We start from the raw sequence: 12,342 nt of genomic DNA, 5'->3' as shown, positions 1-12,342 counted from the left end.
GGGGAAGTGGATAGGGGCATGTAAGAAACACAATTGGCCATGAGTCGATAACTTTTTCAACTGGGTTATGGGTACAAGGGGGTCCCTTTCAACTTTTATTTGTTTAAAATTTTCCATAATAAAAAGTTTTTAAAAGCTGACAAAAATAGGTCTAGCATCATTCAAGATGATTAAGAATTAAATTTAGATTTTTTCCCCCAATCTGTGTACTAGTTATAGAGCTACTGTGGCAGGTACAAGGCACTTTTGTTCACATGGGATGGGAAGGATGACAAATTTAGCTGCATTTCCCATGGCTTGAATTGAGACATCACTGGCATCCTTTTATCTGTTTTTCCTTTCATCTTGAAGATGTTACTTCAGATGGTGATGTGAGTTTTGGCATTGAGTGGGCTGAGAGGAGTGTTACTGTGTGGCAAAACAAACTCAGAAACAGGGAGTATGGGGAAAAGAAGGGGATGCTCTGCCCTCACATTACCCAAGTCTCTTCCCCCTCCCCCCATTTTCCTGGGAGAACATTAGATTCTTTAAATGCAGTGAGAAGGGATACTCCAGTCACTTAAGCTTGGGCTGAAGATATTTATAAAATAGAATTGAAATCATCCTCATCATCTTCATCGTTATCTCATCATTTATTAAGTGATTTCCCACATGCTAGAATGTGCTAAATATTTTAGAGGCAGTCTAATTTACCCCTCACAACTCCTATATGAATTTATTATTACAGTTGTTATTTTACATCTTACAGACTTGAAGAAGATAAGTGTTCTGTGCAGGGCCAGACAGTCAGTGGCAGGGCCAGGTTTCTAAATCTAAAGCCTTTGTGTAACTGAGCAGGACCCTGTGGGGCCTTCCCGGGACAGGCCTTCCCCCACATCCTCTGCTTCAGCTCCTCTCTGAAGTACCTAGATAATAGTATTTGATGCAAATTTCCTGAGTTGTTTTGCAGATGTGAAAACCCCCCACCAAATGGAAGATGTTAACTTCTTGATGACCAGAGAGCACATCGCCCCAGGCCTCCTGGAGCCTAAGGACTGATAATGTGAACCCCTGTGACACCACCTGTTCCCTCACCATCGGCCAATCAAAGGACTGTGCACCATCTGATCACGTAGCCTGCGACCCCCCCCACCCCCCCATCCCGACCTGGCCTTTAAAAATGCTTTGCCGAAACCCTTTGGGGAGCTCGGGGCTTTTTAGGGCATGAGCCACCTCGTCTCCTTGCATGGCCTTACAGTAAACCTTTCTCTGCTCCAAACGCCAATGTTTGAGTTTGTTTGGCCTCACTGTGCGTCAGGCACACGAACTTGCATTAACATTTGCTCTTTATTGCAACACCAAATGCCTCTTAGCCTTTCCCTTCTAGATCTTAGGAGTTCTGATGAGGCAACGCAACAGATTTAGAAGGTCACCATTTCTCTAACTTTTCTGCTTTTTATAAATTTGTAAGTTCTCCAAATGCTATTTCAGTAGGGACCCTGGCTCTTTGAACAGAAGTCTCCAGAAGCTCTGTATGGTGCCTAGCCATTGTGCACAAATAGCTCACACTTTAGATATGAATTTTCCAAAATTATCTTTGGCCCACAATGGGGCTCACTGTTCAGGAGAAACGTGTTAGTTTGTGGCCGGCTCAGAGTGTCCAGGCTTTGGAAATCCGGCTGTATCTCACTGGGTACAGAATTACCAGGACATAGGGTACTTCCCTTGTGGAAAACTGTCCCCCATAATCTGCATTTGAATCTGTGATGTATTTTGCACACAGGTTTATAGAATGAATCTAATATGTTATCATTAGAATTATCCCATCTAAAAATCCGACTGCAGGAGATGATAGGGTTTACAATGTAAGCTTTGGAATCAGACAGGTCTAATTAATACATACAACTTAATAGGCCTATGGCTTTGGGCAAATTATTTAACTTTTCTGAGGTTTAGTAAAATGGAGATCATAATCTAGTACATTATTGTTGTGAGGATTACAGGGTATGGCAGGGAGCCTAACATATAGTATGACCTCAATAAATGGCTGCCCTTGTGGGTGTGTTATCCTTTACTATTATTTTTGTTATTTCTTTGGTATCTAGCCATTGACTTTAAGGTTGAGAATGTTCTCTGTGAAAAGAGCCAAATATCCAGATGTCAGTTCTGGGGAAGGGAGAGAGTTTGGGGAAGTGGAGAGCGGGCAGGACGAAGACAAATTTAGGAGAAAGGTTAATAAAAAAAAAAAAGTGTGGTTCAGTAACATTGTGGATTCTGATTTAGCCAGGGAGAGCAAACTCAGAGGTGAACTTCTCTCCCTTCCTTCATAATTGTTCCTTAGGAAAGTAGGAATTGCCACCCTCTATTTGAGTCTTTATAAGTCTGATTAATTTTGTTTGAATGAAAAGTACCATTTGGGGAGGAACATTAAAACAACCTAAATCAATACTAATTTGGAAAGTTTATACAGGTCTCTCTACAGATTAGGTAAAATGAAAGAAAAGAAATGTAACAGATTTAGTAATTATAACTGGGATCATGACTCCACCACAATCATTTGATATTATAGTAAACAAATCTTTTAGTCATTGCTTTATGGAGCGATATATTAAGGTGCTCCATTGAAGAGATGGTGATTATAATACTCATAGCATAAATAAATTTTTAAAAAGGCGTGCAAAGGGGTATTTTAATTTCAGACAGAATTCCCAACAATCTCATCATATATGAAATCAAAAGATGCTGTATGTCAATAGCTCAGAATGACTTGAAACTGACGCTGTTAAACATAACTATAGTGACAATAAAGATACCGAGGCATAGCTATATAAACCTGTCCAAGATGAATAAAATGTTTCCTGACCCGTGAGTTTGGAAAAAAAAGCAATATTTTAATAATACATTGCTTTATTTAATTTGTGATATTATACATATGTGTGAAAATTTTAAAGTACAATATTATAGTAAGTTTGTGCAGCCACTGTGGAAAACAGTATGGAGGTTCCTCAGAAAACTACAAATAAAATTACCATATGATCCAGCAATCCCACTCCTGGGCATATACCCAGGCAAAACTATAATTTGAAAAGATACATGCACCCCAAAGTTAATAGCAGCACTATTCCCAATAGCCAAGACATGGAAACAACCTAAATGTCCATCGACAGAAGAACGGATAAAGAAGATGTGGTACATATATATATAATGGAATACTACTCAGTCACAAAAAAGAATGAAATAATGTCATTTGCAGCAACATGGATGGACCTAGAGATTATCATACCAAGTGAAGTAAGTCAGAAAGAGAAAGACAAATACCATATGATGTCACTTATATGTGGAATCTAAAATACGACACAAATTAACCTATCTATGAAACAGAAACAGAGTCACGGACATAGAGAACAGACCGGTGGCTGCCAAGGGAGAGGGGGTTGGGGAGGGATGGAGGGGGAGTTTGGGGTTAGCAGATGTGAGCTTTTATATATAGAATGGATAAACAACAAGGTCCTACTGTACAGCACAGAGAAGTATATTCAATATCCTATGATAAACCATAATGGAAAAGAATATTTTAAAAAAGAATATATACATATGTATAAATGAATCATTTTGCTGTACAGCAGAAATGAACACATTGTAAATCGACTATACTTCAATAAAAAATATTGATGAAAAAAGTACAACATATAAGTAGACATTTGACTACTTAATCTATGGCTCTACAAGTTTATTACTTAAATTGGCTCTAATTTTGGCCAGGGGTGGGCAGAATTTTCTCTCTGGTATATTAAGGGGAAAATAAGAAGGAACACATTGGACTGGTTGAGATGAGCAGTTATTCAAGGCCTGAGTATTCCAGAAAAATAAAGACAACATAATGTGAGGCCGAGAGTGCAGCCTGTGGAGCCAGCCTACCTGGACTGGAATCTCTGCTTTGCCACTTACCAGCTCTATGAGGTTGGGTAAGTTACTCAACTTCTCTGTGCCTCAGTTTCCTCACCTGTAAAATTAGAATAATAATAATGCTTACCTCATATGTTGTAAGAATTGAATGAATTAATATTTGTAAAGGGCTTAGAATAGGGTCTAGTACATAGTAAGAACCTAGTGTTAGATATATGGATAGAAAAATAGATAGATAAACCCTGTATCTTGATACAGTTGGCCTTTCCAGGAAGAATCTGTGCTTTGACCTGATCTTTATGCTAGAGGATATGTATATTTATTTGCTTCAGGAAAACGAAAGTAACTTATTTTGCAATGGAGAAGTCTGCATATGTGCATGTGTCTGATGACAAAACAAGATTGGATAGGGGGATAAGGAGGGGAATTGTGTTTCTGGGGCCAGACTTGAGCCCTCCCAGTTCTAGGGTGCTCTCTCTGAAGGAAGAGATCTTTCAGCCACCCGGAGGCTATGCCTTAAATCCCTGTTAGTTTCTGCTCAAAGCCATGCTCTACCCTATCGGTGTGTTGTCAAAATCTTGTCCTGTGGAAAATACTAAACGTTGGCAAGGATGTGGGGTGGCCAAACACTCATATACTGCTGGAAGGAGTGCCAAATGGTACAACCACTTTGGAAATCAGTTTGGCAGTATCTGCTAAAGCTGAGCATATGCCCACCCCATAGCCAGCAACACCACTCATGGGTATAGTCCCAACAGAAATGTATACATGTGTTCACCAAAAGTCATGAACTTGAATGTTCAAGACAATACCGCTCATCAAATCCAGATGCCCATCAACTGGGAAATGGATACATGTATTTTGTATTATTTACCCAAGGGAATACTCTACAGCAATGAGAATGAACTACAACTCTGCACAGCAATATATGTAACTCTCTCAAATGCAATGTTGAGCAAAAGAAGCCAGGAACAAAAGAATACGTACTGCACAATTCCATTTACATCAAGTATAAAAACAGGCAAAACAAATCTATGGTGATAGGAGTCAGGATAAGGGTTACACTCAGAGGAGACTAGTGATTGACTGGAGAAAGGCCAAGGAGGGGCTCCCAGGAGCAATCTAAACCTTGTGTTCTAATTTTGTAAATGGTTTTTGTTTTCGTGTGTTTATGTCTTGTTTCTCTAATTAAATTTTAAGTTCTTTGACGGGGATGACTGTGTCTTGTTTTCCTTTGTATTCCCACAGTGGACAAACCATGTGCATGCTCATTAAATATTTGTTCATTTATCAGGAGGAAAAGCAGTCTTGCCTAGCTACCTTGTGGAAGGGTATGGTTTTCATGTCCAACTGTAGCAGAATCTTTTAATAATTATGTTCCTTAATTTAAGACAGTCTTGGAATAGAGTGGCTATTTTGAGCTCTTAACCTTGTGTTTTAGACAATCTGATGTTCCAAATACTTCGACTAAAATCTCCTGAGGTAAAGCGCCAGCTTTGGAATAGATTTTCTGAGAAGCCAACTTTGAGTGCTGGCAGAATGGAGTGGCTGACTGCCAGCTGTGGGTGGGAAAACTTGCTCTTAACTTTGCTTGACTACCTCGTTAACTTACTGGGCCATGGGTGAATTCTCTCCAGCTCTGCAGGGCCTGGAGAGAGAGAGACAGAGAGACAGAGAGACAGAGAGACAGAGAGAGAGAGAGAGAGACAGAGAGACAGAGAGACAGAGAGAGAGACACAGAGAGAGAGACACAGAGAGAGACAGAGAGAGAGAGTGACAAAGAGAGACAGACAGAGAGAGAGAGAGACAGAGAACATGCAGCTTATTGGGAGCAACTGCAGGGCCTCAGTCACAGTGGGAAATGGTGCTGGCTTAAGACACTGTTGGTGAAATGAGTCAGCATGTCAGCTCAGCCCGAGGACAAAATCTCCACAAGTTAGCTGTAACTGGAGAGAAATCTACATTAAACTGAGAGCAAGCACTCATCCTCCTCCTTAAAGTAAAAACAGCCCTTGGTGGAAAAATTTTATATCATAAATAATACACATGGAGTTATACTTCAAAACTGTGGGGACCTATAGGTAAGAATTGTTTAAAGTCTTTTTTTTCCCTTTTTTTTTTTTTTGACTTGGCTCTGAAAATAAAATGGTTGATTCTTTTTAAACTGATGTGTGGAAGAATCTTTCCAGACCCTAGGTTACTAAATATTTATGATGAAAAAAATGTAGACAAATACAGATGTTTCTGAAACCTGTAATTTCTTTAACTGATTCCAATTCGGGATGCTATTGTGATTCTCTAGTATAATATTTTTCCACTTGGAAACTCAGAGCTAACTCTGGCTGCTTTTGTAGTTGGCTTATAAGAGCAGCAGAAGGAAAAAGAATTGTGTCCCCAGTAATTCTATAGGATGCTACATTGATTTCTTAGTTTTACGGACATTACGTTAGGGGGCACGGAGCTTCCCTCACAATTTACTATTTCCTTTCCCTTTCTTGAAAGCAGACACAGGCACGCCCTTGAAGGCAGAATTAGTCTCAGCAAAAATTCAGTGGAAGTTGGACTTCCTTTATTTGGGATCTGGGGGGAATTTGTAGAGTGCTAACATCTTGAACAAACTTCTAGGAGTCTGGAAAATTCTGGAAGCCATTAGAGAGGGTGGAGGAGCCCTGCAAGTATAGTGAGAGTTCATTTGCAAGTGTGAGCAGTAAATTGACACTGCCTTCTCATTTCCTTTCTGTTCTTTCACACTGAGAAAGTGCAACCTTGACAGAGGCTAGGCCAAGGCATCAATGCTGATTGAAGGTAACTGGTCCTCCAATCAGAAAAAAGGGAGACTTCAGCTGATTTGGAAACACTTCTGAACTTACATTGATTTATTGTTTTTAGGAAAAGTAGGAGAGATTTTAATTGTTTCTTGAGTCTTTCCTGAAACTTCCAAAGCTTACCAGACTTGTGCCCTAATGTAGAGCTTTGGATTTTATTGTTAGTCAGAATCATATATTTAAGGAGTTAGAATTTTGAAAGCCATCTTTCAAGATAGCTTACTGTCACCTCTGTAGTCCCAAATGCTTATGAATGGGGAAGTTGTATGTTCTGAATAGTTGAATGAATAGTTCAATGATGAATAATTATTTAAAGAGCATTGTACAAATAAAGCAAAAACATGACAAATTCACCAATTTAGACAGCTAGGACTCTGAGTGTTCAGGAGTTAGTAATGAACTTCTGGTTTTGTGGGTCTCAATGTAGGTGAAAAACTGAGATGAGAGCATACATTTCAGGGTGGAGGTGGTGGTGGGTTTTTCTTTATGTCTAGGGGCTTTTGAGGAGGGATGTGGGACAGAGGGTTCCTGTAATTATCAGGCTAAGGAACTTAGAGCAACAAGATATCTAATGCACTTTGCAAAAAGGCCTACATGGAACAGTCCAGAGTCTGCTGGTATCACGTCTGCTTTCAACTTCCTACCTGTATCATCAGAAGGAACATATCCACCTTGGGTTCCCCTGCACGCTCCGCCTCTATTTCCGCTTCCTACCACCCCTTTCTTCTAGAGCCCCCTCTCTTTCTCCTAGTCTGTGTCTCTTCTCAAGCTTATCTACCTCATACCCATTATCCTCACTGAGTATTCAAGCATGTAGCAGCTTCAGAACCACTTAGATAGCTTCACCATCTACTTTCCTTGATTATGAAATCAGATGTCACAGAAATGTTTCTTAAAATAACTACTACATTATATGGGTTGTTCACGCTACCTTTAAGATTTAGATGAGACTGAAACCCACTCCCTCCATGAGGATGTCCAAAGCAGTCAACCGCATGGTCTTAGGGGTTTTCAGGACTGCTATGGACCAGTGAATGTCACATATTTGTCATTCTTCCTCTTTCTGAACGGGAATGTCTATTATGGTTATCCTGTCTCATTCCACCTATTCCTACACACGTTAGAGCAGGGGTCAGCAAACTTTTCTGTAGAGGGCCAGACAGTAAATATTTCAGGCTTTGTGGGCCTTATGTTCTCTGTAGCAACAACTCAATCTACCATTGTAGCATGAAAGCAGCCATAGAAAATATGTAATTGGTGTGGCTGTACTCCAGTAAAACTTTAAAAAAACAGGTTGCATTTGTCCTGCAGGCTGTAGTTCACTGTCTCCATACACATATTTCCTTTCATTCTGAGACTCCTATTATCAAGAATTTGTCACTTTAAACCTCCATATCACTTGGCTTTTATTTTACAATTTTACAATTTCTTTTTCCTTATCCTTTCCTAATGTTTTATGGCAAAGCACGCCAATCTGATTTCTAGTGCAGTAATGTGGTCTTTGGCTAGGTCCATCCTGCTACATATCCTAGCTATTAAGATCTTTATTGCTACAAGTATATTTTTGATACTTAACATTTTCACTTGGTTCTTTTTAAAGTATTCCTTTTACTGCTACATAATTCAAATAACCTTCCTTATCTATTTGAGGGTATTTAATATGCCATCTGTTCCAGTAACTCTGCTTCATGTGGTATACATTATTTAATTTGCTTTTTTTGTAGATGTTGTATTACTCAGAGATAAAATTCTTTTGGCCAGCATGGCCCTGTTCCTAGGGTACCAGCTACTCTCTCTAGTAATGTAAATTTGGAATAGATGAAGCCCAGGCTGTAGTTGTTTATGTCCTGCATGATGATTTTTTTTTAAATTTTAGATTATTTAATTATATTAAATTTGAGGAGATTATTTTACTGTTTCTCAATGGCTTCAACTTGGCATAAGAAGGAAAGGGGAATGAGTATTCTTTATCTATTTGCTATCCACAATTTCTTACAACCATTTTGGGATAAAGTCTTCATAAAACATTTCAAAGTATGTTTCTTAGCTGCCACCAACTTGAGGGGGAGAGCAGGGTCACAGCAACCTTCTAAATATGGTTTATTTTCTATGTGCACTAATCCCACTTTGTAGGAAGGTCAAGGTGTTCCAAGCCCTCCCTAAACATCTCCTGAGAATCTTTAAATGAGGGACGTTTACACATGTGGGCTCCACTAAGTGATTCATCTGCTCATGGAGAGTCTCCCAGTGTCCTGACTTCCGTGACCTGGGAGGCTGCTGCACCCCCTGCTGCTGCCCAGTGAAGAACCCCCTAGGTGGGTGGTTCTGAGGCTGCTGGTTCTGGGCCATGATGGCCCATGTCTGCTGAAGCCATATGGTCTGAACCTGCTCAATGCCTCATGGAGACTTGGGAAGTTAGTGATTTAGACGTAAGTGAACCATTTTCTGGAAGAACAACATATGTACAGAAAACTTATGGATCATAAGATTAGAGCCCAAATGATTTTTAAGGAGAGACAAGTAGATGAGCCCAAGTCTGGAATACCCCAGAAACCACGGAACCACCTCCATTTGCTGCTATGCCACAGGCAACTCTTCTAATCCTTCTAAATCCTTTCTTTAAATACTTAAAGAAGCCACATTGGGAGGTGGTGGTCTCCTTAGAGTTGTAATCTACCAGCTCTGGCAATTCAGAGAGTAAGAGGGAAGAAGTGACTTCCTGTGTGGCCCAGGACAAACCATACCCGTTTATCAACTCCTTATGCAAGTATGCTTTTGTGCTGCCGTAAGAGAATTCCACTGACACTGGCATTCCAGGCTGCTTTTACCTTTGCTATGTGAAGGGTCATGATCATATTGAGAGAATGTGGGGAAGGGGTAAGAGGAGAACTTACAGGCTCTCCCTTCATCTATCTAATTCCTCCTGTGTTTGCCACTGCCCCAGGCTGCTGCTATTTCTAGAGGCACGAATTCATGACTCCCTGTGGCTTCCCAAGACAGTCTGAAGAGTTTTTTATTTGTTGTTGTTAATTCCTTGGTTCCCTCTTTTCCTCTCACTTGTGAAGTTTCTCCATGGTTGATTTTGGTAGAGGGGAGCCAGCAGCCTCTGTTAGTTCTCCACCTGGTTAAGAATCAAAAACTCTCTGAAGCTATCTTTATATTCACTTTAAGACCTGTTTGGCCAAATAATTAAGGGACGTGTAACAGCTACACTGACTTACATTGGTAAGTAGGGAAGGAGAAGCAGGAAAAAAGAAAAGAAAGACAATAAATGGATAACATAACATATGAGCAGAAATAAGTTTTAATAAATGTAAGTGTTCTAAACTCACTATTAAAAGCCAGAGAACATTAAATTGAATTTTGAAATAAGATTAAACAATATATGATCTACTTAAAACAAATGAAACAAAAGGGTATAGAAAGATGGAAAATAAAAAGGATGAAAAGATATACCAAGTAGATATGAGCCAACAGAATCTGGGGTAGCATCTTAATAGCTGATAAAACAGAATTAAAGCAAAAAGTATAAGGGATAAACAGGTCTTTGTATACAAGCAAAAGTTATAAAATCAGAAGGAAAAATGAATCATGAATATATACGTATCTAACAATATAACTTCAAAATATATAAAGCAGCTACTCATAAGGTAAAATTAATTATGCAACAATAACTTATTTAGATCTTTAAATCCACCCCTTTCTAAAATTGACAGATCAAGAAATCAAAAACAAACTGAGACATGGGAGGTCCAAACATACAAATTAATCATTTTCGGCCATTAAATATTAATTAAATCCAAATCAACACACTCTTTTTGAGCACACTTTCAAAAATTGACAATGTAATAGTCCACAAAGGAAGCCTCAATAAATTCCAAACTATCAATATTAAAAACTATGTTCTCCTACAATAATATAATAAAATGAGAACATAAAATTAAAGAATTGCTAAAAATTCCTGTGAGACTAGAAACTGGATAGCACACTAAAACCCCCTTTGGTTAAGAGGTAAAGAATTAAAACTAAATTCAAGTGAATTACAATGAAAACACTACTTGTCAAATTTTGTGAGACACAGAGCAATGTCCTCATTTAGAGGGAAATTTATAGCTTTTAATGCATTTATCAAGAAACAAGAAATGTTGAAATGAGCTACACTTTCAAGTCAAGAAGTTTTAAAACTATGGATAAAATAGAAACTAAAAATAATAAATGAGCATAATGAATAACTCCAAGTAATTGAATTTGAAAACCTAGATGACTAGATTCTTTTCTGGAAAAACATTTTTAAATGCTAAAATACACCTAAGAAATTGGTGAAAAAGAACAAGAAGCATTAAAAAAATTCATGACAATTAAAAACTCCCTTTCACTTTCCAGGACCATATGTTTTTATAGGAAATTTCTACCAAATCTTAAAGAAATAGTTAATTTTTATCTAGATCAGTTGTTCTGGAAGATAGAAAACATGTCTATTTTATGTTGTGAGGTTAATGAACTCTGGTTTCCAAAACTGGACATGGACAATACAGGAAGAAAAAATATTTATAGGTCTATCTCACTTATGAATGTAGATGACAAAATTGTAATGGAGGAAAAGAATATTAGTCTCTCAATTGATGCAGAAAATGCATTTGATAATTCAAAATGTTTTTATGATGTAAGTCTTCACAAACTAGGAATAAAATAGAATTTTCTTTATCTTGGGAAAGATTATACACCATATCCCTAGAGCAAATGTTATATTTAATTGAGAAATCTTGGGGAAACTTTTAAGATCAGGAACAAGGCAAGAATACCTCTATCACAGCTACTGTTCAACACAGTACTGAGACCTACAAAGCTATAAGAAAGGAAAACAAACTAAGTTTAAAAAAATTGGGAGCTAAGCAATAAAGCTGTCATTATCTGTAGATGATATAAATATCTACCTAGAAAAACCAATAAAATCAAGAAACAAGCTACGCAAACACAAGACCAACTTATGAAATTAATAGCATTTCTCTACACTAGTAATAATGGCCTAGAAATGATGTTTTAAAAAAAGATACCACTTATAATAGCAAAAACAAAACAAAACTCAAAAATAAAATGCCAAAAATACACAACAAACCAACCAAAAAAGAAAAAAATCCCTGCAAAGCTGGCATTGACAAACTATAGCCTTTGGGATAACCCGGTCAACTACCTGTTTTTGTAAATAAAATTTTTTTGAGGCACAGATACATCAGTCTATGGCTGCTTTCATGCAACAACGACAGAGTTGAGTAGTTGAACAGAGACTGTATGGCCTGCAAAGCCTAAAACATTTACTATCTGGCCCTTTACAGAAAAAAATTTTCTGACCCCTGCTCTAATGTATACAGGAATGAACATAACCCAAAATATACAACACCTGTGTGGGGGAAAAAGTAAAAGCTCTATTAAAGGATAGAAAAGAAGATCAGAATGAGGAGACATTCTTTGCTCTTCGATTGAATGACTAGATTCTATTAAAATGTTCTGTCACCTCTAAATTAATTGAATCAATTATTTAATTGACATGAAATAATGGTTTATATTCATTAATTACAAGATGTAACCCAAATCCAGAATTAATCTGGATTTTTTGAGGCACTCAATAACTTTA

At 38.0% G+C, this 12,342-nt stretch overlaps 1 long non-coding RNA gene across 1 annotated transcript in view; it reads right to left on the bottom strand.

The window, feature by feature from the left end:
• The window catches only part of LOC141277643 (uncharacterized), a 121,507-nt gene that overhangs the window by 37,592 nt on the left and 71,573 nt on the right, over positions 1 to 12,342 (bottom strand). The window contains exon 3 of the long non-coding RNA XR_012329374.1: positions 3,928 to 3,982. This is a non-coding gene — a long non-coding RNA (uncharacterized lncRNA). The remainder of the gene's footprint in view (positions 1 to 3,927; positions 3,983 to 12,342) is intronic.

This window comes from Tursiops truncatus, chromosome X (genome assembly GCF_011762595.2).
Source record: "Tursiops truncatus isolate mTurTru1 chromosome X, mTurTru1.mat.Y, whole genome shotgun sequence".
Lineage (NCBI taxonomy): Eukaryota > Metazoa > Chordata > Mammalia > Artiodactyla > Delphinidae > Tursiops > Tursiops truncatus.
Note: the sequence above shows the minus strand (reverse complement) of the source record. Positions and strands in the feature narration are given on the sequence as shown.